This window comes from Dendropsophus ebraccatus, chromosome 10 (assembly GCF_027789765.1).
Source record: "Dendropsophus ebraccatus isolate aDenEbr1 chromosome 10, aDenEbr1.pat, whole genome shotgun sequence".
Lineage (NCBI taxonomy): Eukaryota > Metazoa > Chordata > Amphibia > Anura > Hylidae > Dendropsophus > Dendropsophus ebraccatus.
The window spans coordinates 91086082-91102251 of record NC_091463.1 but is presented as its reverse complement, the minus strand read 5'-3'; the positions used below and the strand labels follow the sequence as shown (position 1 = coordinate 91102251).

Sequence of the window (16170 nt, the reverse complement as noted above, 5' to 3'; positions counted from 1 at the left end):
TTCTTTCAAATCAACTGGTTTCAGAAAGTTATATAGATTTGTTATTAACTAAAATTTAAACAGCTCCAGTCTTCCAGTACTTACCAGCTGCTGCATGTGCTGCATGAAGTGGTGTATTCTTTCCAGTCTGACAAAGTGCTCTCTGCTGCCACCTCTGTCCATGTCAGGAACTGTCCAGAGCAGGAGAGGTTTTCTATGGGGATTTGCTGCTGCTCTGGACAGTTCCTGACATGGAAAGAGGTGGCAGCAGTGAGCACTGTGTCAGGCTGGAGAAAATACACCACTTCCTGCATGACATACAGCAGCTGATAAGTACCGGGAAGACTGGAGATTTTTAAGTAAATTACAAATCTATATAACTTTCTGACACCAGTTGATTTAAAGAACAAAAAAAAAGCAACATTTTTCTCCGGAGTACCCCTTTAACAGATGTCATAGATCATAGTTGTGAGATAAAAGCTCTGCGGCAGCCACTTGGAGGTTTCTCTCTCGCAGTCTTCTCCATTACACGTTACCTTTGAGCTGCAGTCACATTAAGAATAATGAAAAGTGCTTTTGACTCCTACACTCCGCAGCAGCCGAGAGATAACAGCGGGACCGGCTGACGTCTGTTTATTTTCTGTGTTTTTCCCGGAAAATCCTACAAGACATAACAGAAGAGAATTCACGCGGCTTATACGATCCTTAGTTATATTCATGACATTATAAGATGTCTATTCTGTGAGAGCGGGATTTCATCACATCCGAAGCAGCAAAGAAATCCTCTAAGAAAGCCAAATATATATCTGAGGGTTAATAAAGTGAGTGACAACCGTGCTCTTCATCAGGGAGTGTGTAATGTCCCGGTACGGGCTCCTAGGTCCTGTTGCACCTGAGTAAGTTAACTCTCTCGGGCTCACACAAGTGGGATGAGGAGTTCTCTGTAATTAGAAATTTCCCCACTAGGTGTCACTGCTGTGTTTCTGTGTAACTTATTTTATACATGGCTGAAGTCTTCCGGGGGTTAACGGTTATGTGTCATGTGTTGCCTTTCTGACCACTCACAGGTGCAGGTGCTTTCCCTCCTTTTTCTAGCCTGTCTCCTTCACTCTCTTTTCTGCACACACACAGGCCACCAATCTGAGGAGGAGACAGTCAGTCTGGCTAGGGAGTCTGAGTTGCTTGCAGCCAGTCTAAAGGCCCTATTCCACTGAACGATTATCGGCCGATATCGGCCGTTACGGACGATAATCGTCCCGTGGAATAGAGTGCAACGATCAGCCGACATCGTTCATGTCGGCTGATCGTTGCAGTCACTTGTTTTTCAACATGTTGAAAAACAAGAGACTGATACAGCAACGATCTGCTGCCATTGCTCCGTTGAATAGGAGCATCGGCAGCAGATGCTGCTGTATCCTATGGGCTGCCCAGACGATCAGCAATCACCTGGGCAGCCCCCCCCCCCCCCGCAGCTCCCCGCAGCCCCCTCCCGCACTTACCCGCTTGCTGCAGCCGCATTGAATAGCGGCGGCAGCGAGCGGTGAACTAGGAGCAAAAGAGCGCTGAGAGCGCTCGTTTGCTCCTCTAGACAGCCCGTGGAATACGGCTATAACAGGGACACAGCTAAGCAAGTTACAGTATCTTCTTTATGATCACTAGAACCGCTATGCAGTGCTAAGCTTTTCACAAGGGGAGAGAAACCAAACAGGGATCACCTTGCCCACGCCCTGACTCTCCCTAAAAAGTGCAGGGCAGTTACCTTCAGAAACATAGGACTGACCCCAGTGGAACAAAGGTACTAAGAAAAGTCTACGTATTCCACTGCGCAGCGCAGGACAACTAGGAAGGCTCGAGAGTCTGCTCAACCCAGATAACAAGGCTCTCCTTTATTCTCTCTACTGCAAAGCACCTGGTCTCTACCTCAACTACAAGCACCTGAGTTATGATAAGATTGTAACTATTGTATTGCACTGGACTGTATTGTTACTACCAGTATTCTTTGTATTGCACAAACTGTTCCATTTTTCTGAAGCACGAGACTCTGGCTTATCTCTTCCACACCCGCACACACATCACTGCACTTGGGTTAATTCTTTTTTTCTGTGCTGGTGAGGCGCCAAACTGTCCGGGTTGGGTCCTAAACCACTCCAGGCTACTGTAGCAAGTGCCCAAGTGACCCTAGACCCACTCAGCCACCCCACCACTGTAACATCTGACCCAACGAGTGATCACCCAAACAAACACTCCCAGCACCTCACGACAAGTGGAGTCAGCGCTGTCACCAGTACAGCTCCTTCTTTGTTGCTAAGTAACTAATGACGCCCTTCTTAGGAAAGCATTTCTGGCATTTTCCCCTTAGGGCCCTTTAACACGGCACTGATCAGTGAAATCGGCGCTCATATGCAGATCCTTTATAAGACTCGATCAATCACATGGCCAGGCCACCCAACTGATCGGTGTATACTTTACTGAAAACTCCCAGCAGGTTTCATATGTCTGTTACCGAGGAGTGCTTCTTTTTGGATACTCATAAAGCCCAGTTGGTGGAGGCTGCAGTGATGGCTGACCTTCTGGAAGTTTCTCCCATCTGCACACAGGATCTTTGGAGCTCATTCGGTGACCACTCACTTCCCTTACCAAGGCCTTTCTCTCCTAATTAGGCTAGGTTCACACTGCGTTTTCAGCATCCGTTTAACGGATCCGTTTTTTTTAACGTCCAGAAAAATAGGGTCAGCAACGTTTTTTGTCCGTTTTGGTCCGCCAAAAAAAACGGATCCGTTTTTTTTTATAATGGAAGTCAATGGAAAAACGGATGCACACAAATGAATCCGTTTTTTGCAATCCGTTTTTCATGCGTTTTTTGCAAAAAACGGATGCGTTAAACGGATGCTGAAAACGCAGTGTGAACCTAGCCTTACTTTGGTTTGGTTTGGTGGCACAGCAACTCTAGAAAGACTCCTGGTTGGTCCAAGAATTTAGGAACTTTCAGTGCTGTGGAGATGTGTTTGTCCTTTTCTCGTGATCTGCTCCTCCACACCTGTCTCTTGAGTTCTACAGGCAGTTCTTTCCTCCTAGCTGCCTTCAGGAGACTGGACCTGGATACAAGTAAGTATAGTTGTTATATAGCTGCCTTTAGGAGACTGGACCTGGATACAGTAAGTATAGCTGTTATATAGCAGCCTTCAGGAGACTGGACCTGGATACAGTAAGTATAGCTGTTATATAGCTGCCTTCAGGAGACTGGACCTGAAAACAGTAAGTATAGCTATTATATAGCAGCCTTCAGGGGACTGGACCTGGATACAGTAAGTATAGCTGTTATATAGCTGCCTTCAGGAGACTGGACCTGGATACAGTAAGTATAGATGTTATATAGCATCCTTCAGGGGACTGGACCTGGATACAGTAAGTATAGCTGTTATATAGCTGCCTTCAGGAGACTGGACCTGGATTTCTGGTAAGTATAGCTTTGTTTTTACAGCATGATAAAAAAAAAAATGATGAATGTATATTGCAAACTTGCTTTATATTACATCTACTGCTGATTTACTTTTTGAAAGTTCTAAAGACAGAGACACTTTAAAGGCGAACTCCAGTGAACTTTTTTGTCTTTCAAATCTACTGGCATCAGAAAGTTTTATATATATATATATAAAGTTTTATATATATATATATATATATATATATATATATATATATATATTTGTTTATGTGTACTTCATTTCAAAATATGAAGTCTTCCAGTACTTATCAGCTGCTGTATGTCCTGCAGGAAGTGGTGTATTCTCTCCAGTCTGACTCAGTGCTTTCTGCTGCCATCTCTGTCCATGTCAGGAACTGTTCAGAGTAGTAGCAAATCCCCATAGAAAACCTCTCCTGCTCTGGACAGTTCCTGACATGGACAAGGTGGCAGCAGAAAGCACTGTGTCAGACTGGAAAGAATACACCACTTCCTGCAGGACATACAGCAGCTAATGAGTACTGGAAGACTTGAACATTTTTAATAGTAGTTAATTACAAATCTCTGACACTTTCTGGGGCCAGTTGATTTGAAAGAAATTTTTTATTGGTGATCTACCCCTTTCACGTACAGTTGGCTAAATTCTATGATTTGCGTCAAGGTAGACTTACCCGTTTGACCTATGGGAGAAGGTGTCGCTGAGTGAGGACGGTGTTTGGAAGTCTGGTGTAAATTCTAAGATTTTCTCAAAACTTTTAAAACAAAAATCTGAAAAAAATTTAAAAATTGAAGAGTGTGTGGAAATGGTTTTTGCTGATGTCGTGTGGGCTGAGATTGTCACACTTCCGACCCACTTAATCAGCAGGCACGTTCTGGGGCCGAGTGCAATGGGTTTCCTATCTAACCACATCCCGAGCCGGAGGATTAAGTAGGTCAAACACCTAAATACCAAACACCAGAAAAGATTGGTTTGCACTTTCCAGAAATGTTGAATTATTTAGCATCAAAACAGAATAAAAGCGTCCGGAGATCAATCATCCCGGTGGCCGAGATAAGAACCAGAAATACAGTCAGAATACACTGTCTTAGTGGCCTGTGAGGGGTCCATGCCCCCAGTGATTATATACCAGTAACTCACCATATAGCCACCTTTTTTTGGTCAGTACAAGTATTTATCCTCATAGGAGCCAAGAAATGTTTGTCCTGCAGATAATACAAGATGTTTCTTACCCAGAATTACAGAATATTTATATATATATATATATATATATATATATATATATATATATACACAGCAATACAGTATCATGGGGTCTTTATTATATGGTAGTGATTTACTTTTTATATTTTATACTAGAAAATGTACCCGGCGCTGCCCAGGTATAAAGTGTCAGTGTGTTAATTAGATTTGTTCTAAGGTGCCCAGGAGGCCAAGCTAAAGGTATTGTTTCATCTGAGTTAATCAGTGGAATTAGTGTATACCTGTAGTGCATAGTTGGAGGAGTTCTGTATACCCACAATGTATAGTTTTTAGGGGTCTCGCATATCTGTAGTGCATAGTTGGGGGGGCTGTATACCTATAGCGTATAGTTGAGGAAGGTCCTGTATACCTGCAGTGTACAGTTGGTGAAGGTCCTGTATACCTGTACTGTATAGTTCAGGGGTCCTGTATACCTGTAGTATATAGTTGGTGCTGTATACCTGTAATGTATAGTTGGTGGAGGTCTTGTATACCTGTAGTTTATAGTTTGAGGGTCCTGGATACCTGTAGTGTATAATTGGTGGAGGTCTTGTATACCTGTAGTATATAGTTCGGGGGTCCTGTATACCTGTAGTAAATAGTTTGAGGGTCCTGTATAACTATAGTATAGAGTTGGTGGAGGTCCTGTATACATGTAGTGTATAGTTTGGGGTCCTATATACCTGTAGTATATAACTGGTGGAGTTCCTGTATACCTGTAGTATATTTGGGGTCCTGTATACTTGTAGTATAGAGTTGGTGAAGGTGCTGTATACCTGTAGTGTATGGTTTTGAGGTCCTGTATACCTGTAGTGTATAGTTTGGGGTCCTATATACCTGTAGTATATAGTTGGTGGAGTTCCTGTATACCTGTAGTGTATAGTTTCGGGGTCCTGTATACCTGTAGTGTATAGTTTGGGGTCCTGTATACCTGTAGTATATAGTTGGTGGAGGTCCTGTATACCTGAAGTATATAGTTGGTGGAGGTCCTGTATACCTGTAGTATATAGTTTTGGGGTCCTGTATACCTGTAGTGTAAAGTTTGGGGTCCTGTATACCTGTAGTATATAGTTTTGTGGAGGTCCCGTGCACTTGTAGTGTAAAGTTTTGGGGTTCTGTATACCTGTAGTGTCCTGTATACCTGCAGGGTTGTATTTACCCGTATGGCAGTGTTATTCAGTCACAGTGTGTCGGTATTGGTCATGTCTGGTATGGGGGTGTTATCCAGTCACAGTATGGCGGTATTGGTCAGGTCTGGTGTGGCGGTGTTATTCAGTCATGGTATGGTGGTATTGGTCAGGTCTGGTATAGCGGTGTTATCCAGTCACAGTATGGCAGTATTGGTCAGGTCTGATATGATGGTGTTATCCAGTCACAGTATGGTGGTATTGGTCAGGACTGGTGTGGCGGTGTTACCCAGTCACAGTTTGCCGGTATTGGTCAGGTCTGGTATGGCAGTGTTATCCAGTCACAGTATGGCGGTATTGGTCAGGTCTGGTATGACAGTGTTATCCAGCACAGTATGGTGGTATTGGTCAGGTCTGGTATGGCAGTGTTATCCAGTCACAGTATGGCGGTATTGGTCAGGTCTGGTATGGCAGTGTTATCCAGCACAGTATAGCGGTATTGGTCAGGTCTGGTGTGGCGGTGTTATGCATTCACAGTATGGCGGTATTGGTCAGGTCTGGTATGACAGTGTTATCCAGCACAGTATGGTGGTATTGGTCAGGTCTGGTATGGCAGTGTTATCCAGCACAGTATAGCGGTATTGGTCAGGTCTGGTGTGGCGGTGTTATGCATTCACAGTATGGCGGTATTGGTCAGGTCTTATATGACAGTGTTATCCAGTCACAGTATGGCGGTATTGGTCAGGTCTGGTATGACAGTGTTATCCAGTCACAGTATGGCGGTATTGGTCAGGTCTGGTGTGGCAGTGTTATCCAGTCACAGTATGGCGGTATTGGTCAGGTCTGGTATGGAGGTGTTATCCAGTCACAGTATGGCGGTATTGGTCAGGTCTGGTATGACAGTGTTATCCAGCACAGTATGGCGGTATTGGTCAGGTCTGGTGTAGCAGTGTTACCCAGTCACAGTTTGGTATACCTGTAGTGCCCTGTATATACATGTACTGTATAGATGGAGTAGGGGGCCCTGTATATACATGTACTGTATAGATGGAGTAGGGGGTCCTGTATATACATGTACTGTATAGATGGAGTAGGGGGTCCTGTATATACATGTACTGTATAGATGGAGTAGGGGGTCCTGTATATACATGTACTGTATAGATGGAGTAGGGGGCCCTGTATATACATGTACTGTATAGATGGAGTAGGGGGTCCTGTATATACATGTACTGTATAGATGGAGTAGGGGGTCCTGTATATACATGTACTGTATGGATGGAGTAGGGGGCCCTGTATATACATGTACTGTATAGATGGAGTAGGGGGTCCTGTATATACATGTACTGTATAGATGGAGTAGGGGGTCCTGTATATACATGTACTGTATAGATGGAGTAGGGGGTCCTGTATACATGTACTGTATAGATGGAGTAGGGGGTCCTGTATATACATGTACTGTATAGATGGAGTAGGGGGTCCTGTATACATGTACTGTATAGATGGAGTAGGGGGTCCTGTATATACATGTACTGTATAGATGGAGTTGGGGGTCCTGTATACATGTACTGTATAGATGGAGTAGGGGGTCCTGTATATACATGTACTGTATAGATGGAGTAGGGGGCCCTGTATATACATGTACTGTATAGATGGAGTAGGGGGTCCTGTATATACATGTACTGTATAGATGGAGTAGGGGGTCCTGTATATACATGTACTGTATGGATGGAGTAGGGGGCCCTGTATATACATGTACTGTATAGATGGAGTAGGGGGTCCTGTATATACATGTACTGTATAGATGGAGTAGGGGGTCCTGTATATACATGTACTGTATAGATGGAGTAGGGGGTCCTGTATACATGTACTGTATAGATGGAGTAGGGGGTCCTGTATATACATGTACTGTATAGATGGAGTAGGGGGTCCTGTATACATGTACTGTATAGATGGAGTAGGGGGTCCTGTATATACATGTACTGTATAGATGGAGTAGGGGGTCTACCAGTTATTACTGTGGATGTTGTGAGGCAGCTTCCCTAGCAACCATTGCTCCCTGTGAAAATGAAAGCAGTAATCCTATTGGTTGCTAAGGCTCCAGCTGCCGTGTCTGCTGCAGCTAATTATATCACCTGTGTTTGCAGTGAGGAGATTTTCCCATTCATCTCTATGAGGCGCCTCTCTTTCCCCTCACCCTCCCCTCCTGTACATCTGGCGGGGACGGGACCTTCGCAATAACCTTCCCGGGCACCCAATGTATCTGTGTGCCAAATTTGGGGTTAAAACGGTTCAGGCGTTTGGAAGTCTATAGAGGACAGACAGACAGACAGACTTTGATTTTTATGATATAGATATTAGGTATCTATCTCCTATCTATCTATCTATCTATCTATACAGGTAAACAACCGCAGCACTCGAAGTACAGTCAAAAAAGCGTGAAGTTTATTTCACCCAAAACTTGCGACGTTTCGCTCCCACACTGGGAGCTTTTTCAAGCAGTGTAACAACATGTGCTCAATATAGGTATATATGTGCTCACATTTCAATAAGATGATTGATAACCAATCAATAAATAAAGTGCAAAAAATTCATATACATATTGTGTCAGTGTACAGAAACAAATCAGAGTGCCATCATAAGTGTACAGTTACACGTGTAGGTATAGTGATACTGCATAAATGTGATCATTACAAGAAAATACAAAAGTTAGGTAATGGTTGTTTATGCTTATTTACCTAACTTTTGTATTTTCTTGTAATGATCACATTTATGCAGTATCACTATACATACACGTGTAACTGTACACTTATGATGGCACTCTGATTTGTTTCTGTACACTGACACAATATGTATATGAATTTTTTGCACTTTATTTATTGATTGGTTATCAATCATCTTATTGAAATGTGAGCACATATATACCTATATTGAGCACATGTTGTTACACTGCTTGAAAAAGCTCCCAGTGTGGGAGCGAAACGTTGCAAGTTTTGGGTGGAATAAACTTCACGCTTTTTTGACTGTACTTCGAGTGCTGCGGTTGTTTACCTGTTTATATACTACGCACCATTGGTCCCGTGTGCTGACCGCTTGGCACCCACCTTCTTATACATTGAGGAGTCCTGCAGGACTTTCTTATTATCTATCTATCTATCTATCTATGGATATCTGGCTATTCCTGTGTTTTGAGACTCGTAACTGAGACTCCACGGACCCTTCTTTTGCATATTTAAATTTATAGGGGGCAATGCATCAGTGGAGACTCTTTAGTGAGTACTCTAATTTTTTTTGTCGCTGGTCTCCCTGAGTTTAGCGATTGCTGTGTTTTGTTTATCTATCTACCTACCTATCTATCTATCTATCTATCTATCTATCTATCTATCTAAGGTAAGACACTTAGAGATCAGTAAAGTGGTACATTGTTTCCTCCCTATATGTCTATACCAGGGCCGGCTTCAGGTTTTTGCGGGCCCTTGGGTGACAGAGCCTCAGCGGGCCCCTCATCCATCCATACACCATGCACAATCACTTGAGACACCACTAACATACACAAACACACATTACTGACACAAACACTTACTGACACACACGTTACTGACTGAAACACACACACAGTAATTACAGCTATGTTTTCTCCCTCTTCCTCTCTGCCAGGCTGGTCTTCTTACTGTATAATTAGGTTGAGGACCTTTCAATCATGTGATCAGGTTCTCTCTCTCTCTCTCTCGCTCACCCTGCACTACAGTGAGCGGGCTGAACATCAGAACACCAGGCCCCACTCCCTCTCTGGGCCCCTGAAGGCGCTGGGGCCCCGGCACTTGCCCAGGTAAGCCCTGTGCTGACGCCGGCTCTAATCTATACTCTTGAATAATTTTAATTTTAAAAATGAACACCCGCCTAATGTGACCAGGGAAATCTTTAAAGTGTTTGTCTTTTCAAAACTTTTTCGACGCATCATCAAGACGTGAAACATTTTGATCAGTCGAGGTGTGGGCGATCAGACCACCGATTACCAAGAAAATTATTTTGCTAGGTGCTTCTCTTCCTGTTGCTGCTGCAGGAGACGGACTCCATAGACTTCTCCAGACTCAATGGAGAGAGAAGAACTCGGCTGGGTGCTTCTTCTGGCTTGTCCTAGTGATCTGTGGAGGTCTGAACTCTCAGATTCTGACTCTGGATGTGTCTGTATGGTGTTAAAGCTTTAATTGCAGCAATGCTGGAGTAATATACAGGTTTATTTAGGAAGCAGATAGGTTTCCTGAGCTATATGGTAAGATTGGGGGTCTCTGGACACATCAGGGGTTGGGAGTGCAAGGGTTAAAGCAATATCTGTGGGGAGGCATGTCTACTGCCCTGGGATGGGGGAATCAGCTCCAGGTGAGGGGGGCATTTTCATTCCTCATATCCCCCATAAGATACACCCTGACATCGGTTACTATAATAGAGAGGAGAAGATAAGAGGCCATCACGTCTCCTCATGTCACATAATATACAGAAGGGAGGAAATGTTCTGCTCCTCAATGACAGAATGGGAGACACGGATGAGGGCGGCTGCCGCTGCTGAGACGCCTGTGGTGGATATCAGTATGGATGATGGCTGCTGACCCGTTACCTGAAGCCATGACGGTGACTGACGGGAGCGGTCAGATGCCAAGTTACAGGAAGATCTGCTGTCTATATGTCTATCGTGCCGGCAGCCATCTGTATATACTGCATACTCTTATCACTGTATATGTATATATATATATATATATATATATGTATATATATATATATATATAGCAGTCTATTTATACTGCACACTCTTATATCACTGTATACAGTATATATATATATATATAACAGTCTATTTATACCGCACACCCTTTTATCACTGTATACAGTATATATATATATATATATATATATATATATATCAGTCTATTTATACCGCACACCCTTTTATCACTGTATACAGTATATATATATATATATATATCAGTCTATTTATACCGCACACCCTTATATCACTGTATACAGTATATATGTATATATATATATATATATATATATATATATATATCTGTCTATTTATACCGCACACCCTTATATCACTGTATACAGTATATATATATATATATATATATATATATATATATATATATATATATATATATATCTTAGCCTATTTATACCACACACCCTTATATCACTGTATACAGTATATATCTATCTATCTATCTATCTATCTATCTATCTATATCTTAGCCTATTTATACCACACACCCTTTTATCACTGTATACAGTATATATATATATATATATCTATATATATATATATATATATATATATATATATATATATATCTTAGCCTATTTATACCACACACCCTTATATCACTGTATACAGTATATATAACAGTGTATTTATACTGCCCGCTCCTTCCTTGGCCCTCTCCCAGGCTCGCCGTCTCTGGGTTTACGAGCACGGCTCTGCATCCTGTCATGTGTGTCGGGTTATATTGTATATATTCCCTGGGAACGTTTACCATGAGGAATCAGACTATTAACCCCTTATGTACAGACGTCACAAGGTCACAGTGTGTGTGTGTGTGAGGGGATAGGGACACTTTGGATACATTCCTGATTCTTCCGATTGGTTTGCATTGTTCGGATGTGTCGCCTCATTTTGCTGAAGAATCCATCCTAGTATTTGTTAGCCCTATCCTTACAGCTTGAGGGTGCCTTCGCACGTACCGCATCGCTGCGTATTTATCGCTGCGAGTTTCTCGCACATAAATCCACAGTGAAACTGATTGCTAGAAAGTCAGTGTATGTGTATTCTCACTGCGTGTTTGGTGCGATTTTTACATAAGAGTTTTGATTTTCACAGGCGAGTTCAACACCACAAAAAACACAGCTACTTTTATGCAAGTTTTGTGCGAGAAACACGCAGCGATACGGTATGTGTGAAGGCCCCCTAAATAGGTTTATACCTGTCTATATGCAGTGTCCCACTACAGATCCTGCTTCCAAATGTATCTTGGTTGTCACATAGTTGCAGTGGTGTTACTATGTCTCTTTGCCTTCTCTGTACAGTAGGCCCCGGGAGAGTAACCTGAAGGGTTAACGGGAGGGGCCCATGACAAGGGGAGGAGTACAGTGATGTAGGGTAGTAGCGGGTGGGTCCTATATATAAGGACCCACCTATATGTAGGGAGGTGGGAGCACCTATAGGGGTACTCTGGCTAGCAGTATCTCAGGGCACTGTGGGCAAAGATCCAATTTGTAGAGTGGTTTGTTGGTGCCCCCTGACCCCAAGCACCTGGGGCTTATATCTTACCAACCCACCCTAAATGCATCCTTGTTTGTGGGAACAATGTGTCTGGAACTATAATGACATATTATAACAGGACAAGCACTATGAGGGTACTGTAACTAGGACTAGGGTATGTTATTGGCACTATGACAGTACTGTGATTGGTACTATGAGGGTATATGATTGGTACTATGAGGATATGTGATTGGCACTATGACGGTACTGTGATTGGTACTATGAGGGTATATGATTGGTACTATGAGGATATGTGATTGGCACTATGACGGTACTGTGATTGGTACTATGAGGGTATATGATTGGTACTATGAGGATATGTGATTGGCACTATGACGGTGCTGTGATTGGTAATATGAGGATATGTGATTGGTACTATGAGGGTGCTGTGATTGACACTGTGAGAGTACTGTGACTGACAATATAAAGGTCTTGTGACTGACACTATGAGCATACTGTGATCCCCACTTATGAGGGTGCTGTGAGTGGTACTATATAAAGATAATGTTACTGGTACTATTAGGTTACTATGAGTGGCACTATAAGAATTCTGTGACTGGCTCTCTAAAGATACTATGACTGGTACTATTAGCATACTGTGACTGGCACTATATAAGAATACTGTGACTGGTAATATGAGAGTACCGTAATTGGCACTATGCAGTAATGCAGATACTGTGACTGGTACTATGAGAGTACTGTAATTGCAGATACTGTGACTGGCACTATATGAGGGCACTATGAGAGTACTGTGCAGGGGCGTAACTAGAAATGGCTGGGCCCCATAGCAAACTTTTGATTGCCCCCCCCCCGACTGACCACTAAACGGTCAAGTGAAGTCATAACTACAACTACATAACTGCTAGCTCTGGGCAGGAGTGCTTGCAGTTAAAGGGACATTTGCAAAACCCAGGAGACCAGCAGGGCCACCCGGTGCTGCAAATGATGACGGCTCAGGGGGCCCAGTGTATTGCAGGAGCAGGCCATGGGGCCCCCTGATGCGGCGGGCCCCATAGCAGCCGCTATGGCTGCTATAGTGGTAGTTACGCCCCTGGTACTGTGACTGGCACTATATGAGGGCACTATGAGAGTACTGTGACTGGCACTATATGAGGGCACTATGAGAGTACTGTGACTGGCACTATATGAGGGCACTATTAGAGTACTGTGACTGGCACTATACGAGGGCACTATGTGAGTATTGTGACTGGCACTGTATGAGGGCACTATGAGAGTATTGTGACTGGCACTATATGAGGGCACTATGAGAGTACTGTGACTGGCACTATATGAGGGCACTATGAGAGTACTGTGACTGGCACTATATGAGGGCACTATGAGAGTACTGTGACTGGCACTATACGAGGGCACTATGAGAGTACTGTGACTGGCACTATACGAGGGCACTATTAGAGTACTGTGACTGGCACTATACAAGGGCACTGTGAGAGTACTGTGACTGGCACTATATGAGGGCACTATGAGAGTACTGTGACTGGCACTATATGAGGGCACTAAGAGTACTGTGACTGGCACTATATGAGGGCATTATTAGAGTACTGTGACTGGCACTATACGAGGGCACTATGAGAGTACTGTGACTGGCACTATACGAGGGCACTATGAGAGTACTGTGACTGGCACTATACGAGGGCACTATGAGAGTACTGTGACTGGCACTATACGAGGGCACTATTAGGGTACTGTGACTGGCACTATACAAGGGCACTGTGAGAGTACTGTGACTGGCACTATATGAGGGCACTATGAGAGTACTGTGACTGGCACTATATGAGGGCACTATGAGAGTACTGTGACTGGCACTATATGAGGGCACTGTGAGAGTACTGTGACTGGCACTATATGAGGGCACTGTGAGAGTACTGTGACTGGCACTATATGAGGGCACTGTGAGAGTACTGTGACTGGCACTATACGAGGGCACTATGAGAGTATTGTGACTGGCACTATATGAGGGCACTGTGAGAGTACTGTGACTGGCACTATATGAGGGCACTATGAGAGTACTGTGACTGGCACTATATGAGGGCACTATGAGAGTACTGTGACTGGCACTATATGAGGGCACTATGAGAGTACTGTGACTGGCACTATATGAGGGCACTATGAGAGTACTGTGACTGGCACTATATGAGGGCACTATGAGAGTACTGTGACTGGCACTATATGAGGGCACTATGAGAGTACTGTGACTGGCACTATATGAGGGCACTATGAGAGTACTGTGACTGGCACTATATGAGGGCACTATGATGAGCCAGTTTTGGAGATGGGGGAACATAATGGTGAGAATTGAGAGTTGATTCACCTCTCTCTAGTGATGCTGTCTTTTAGCTCGAGTCATATGTTTTCCATGTGATCCCTATGATCTGTTCCCACGTTCAGGATTGTAGAGCCAAAGCCAGACATGGTAGTCATGTATATAGGAAAGACTGTGGCTTCTCTTCTTTTCTCCTTTTTTTTAATCCATTCTTGACTGCTTTAAGAATCCTGATTATTGCATGCACCCTAATACAACTTTGTAAACTTTGTCCATTACACCTGTCCACCACTGAGGGGCAGTAGAGGAACACAACAGTCTCATACTAATCCACTGTCAGCATTTATTTATTGCAGAATTTATGATTGACTATTTTGTCACTATGTTATAACAGCGGCAACATCAAGAAGCACATATCTGTATGAAGGAGTCCGATGATGTATCTGGGCACATACCAAAAATAAGGAGGAAATGGAACATATTAGATAGAAAGTGCTGACAATCGGAGATACTATTGGAGCAAGAGTGAAAAGGACAACTTCTGTCTTTTAGCCTTAAAAGGGCATATGACATCATACAGAGAGAGGCAGCCCACTGATTGGCTATCTGGGCGGCCCACCGGTCATTTGCCCGGTCTGCCATATTGCCAGTCCAGGCCTGAGAGGGATTCTCCTCCTGGGATCCCCTACTACTAGACAGATCGGAGACCTGCTGAGTACACTATCTGATGGACTCAACTGGAATGAGCTTCTTCAGGGGGAGTATATGGCCATTCCCCAACTTCCAGCAAAACAAGCAGGGTATGAGGCAACATGTGATCAATTTTCTGCAACTCTGTAAGAGGTTAAATAAATAAAAATGGCAAAACCAATTTTGAGATCTCCTTACACTGGGGTTGTCTGACTCAGCCTGTACTAACCTGGGTTGTGCCAAAGTGACTGCTGGCAAGAGAATCCAATGTGTTATGAGTTTACCCCAAAATTTGGATAAATCCAAATCTGAATTTTTTGGGGATTTGTTTTGTTGCAATTGCAGGAGCAGGGACGCCTGTCAAAAGTAGTTGTCCCTGCTCCTGCCTGCCGATCAGCGAAGAAGTTAACATTCACTGTGCCTGATGCAAAGTGCACAGCCCAGGGACTTCCCAGTAGTAAGTATACTCTGCCCATGGCTAGTGAATGTTACTGCCTTACTGCTCAGTGTACAGGAGCAAGGCCGCCTGTCAAAAGTAGTTGTCCCTGCTCCTGCCTGCTGATCAGCAAAGAATTTAACATTCACTATGCCTGATGTAAAGTGCACACCCCAGGGACTGCCCAATAGTAAGTATACTCTGCCTACAGCTAGTGAATGTTAACTTTCTCACTGCTCAGTGTACAGGAGCAGGGACATCTGTCAAAAGTAGTTATCCCTGCTCCTGCTGAGCAGCAAAGAAGTTAACATTTTCACTTCCCTGATGCAAAACGCACAACCCAGGGACTGCCCAGTAGTAAATATACTCAGGGGGTTGCACCAGTCAGTGCAGGAATTGCCCTGCATGCCCGTAAGTCATCATGGTTGGCAACACCGTTGGCATTTGCAGTTTCTCAACCACACATGACTAGATGCAAATATGTTCAGGCACCAAATACGCTGTATAACACAGGACGTACAGTCCCCAGCATAGAAGGTGATTTGCATAGTCACAGTCCAAGTCTCTCTTCGGTCTCCAATAATATATCATTGGTTTTCTCTCCGGGGACCTTCCCTATGTATAGCATGCGGATGTGGGGATGA

At 43.7% G+C, this 16170-nt stretch overlaps 1 long non-coding RNA gene across 1 annotated transcript; it reads left to right on the top strand.

Annotated features, from left to right (window-relative positions):
• Positions 1–8037: 8037 nt before the first annotated feature.
• Positions 8038–15239, top strand: LOC138765952 (uncharacterized). Its single transcript, XR_011358653.1, has 3 exons — positions 8038–8164; positions 9461–9632; positions 14795–15239. It is a non-coding gene; the product is annotated as an uncharacterized lncRNA (long non-coding RNA).
• Positions 15240–16170: the final 931 nt, after the last annotated feature.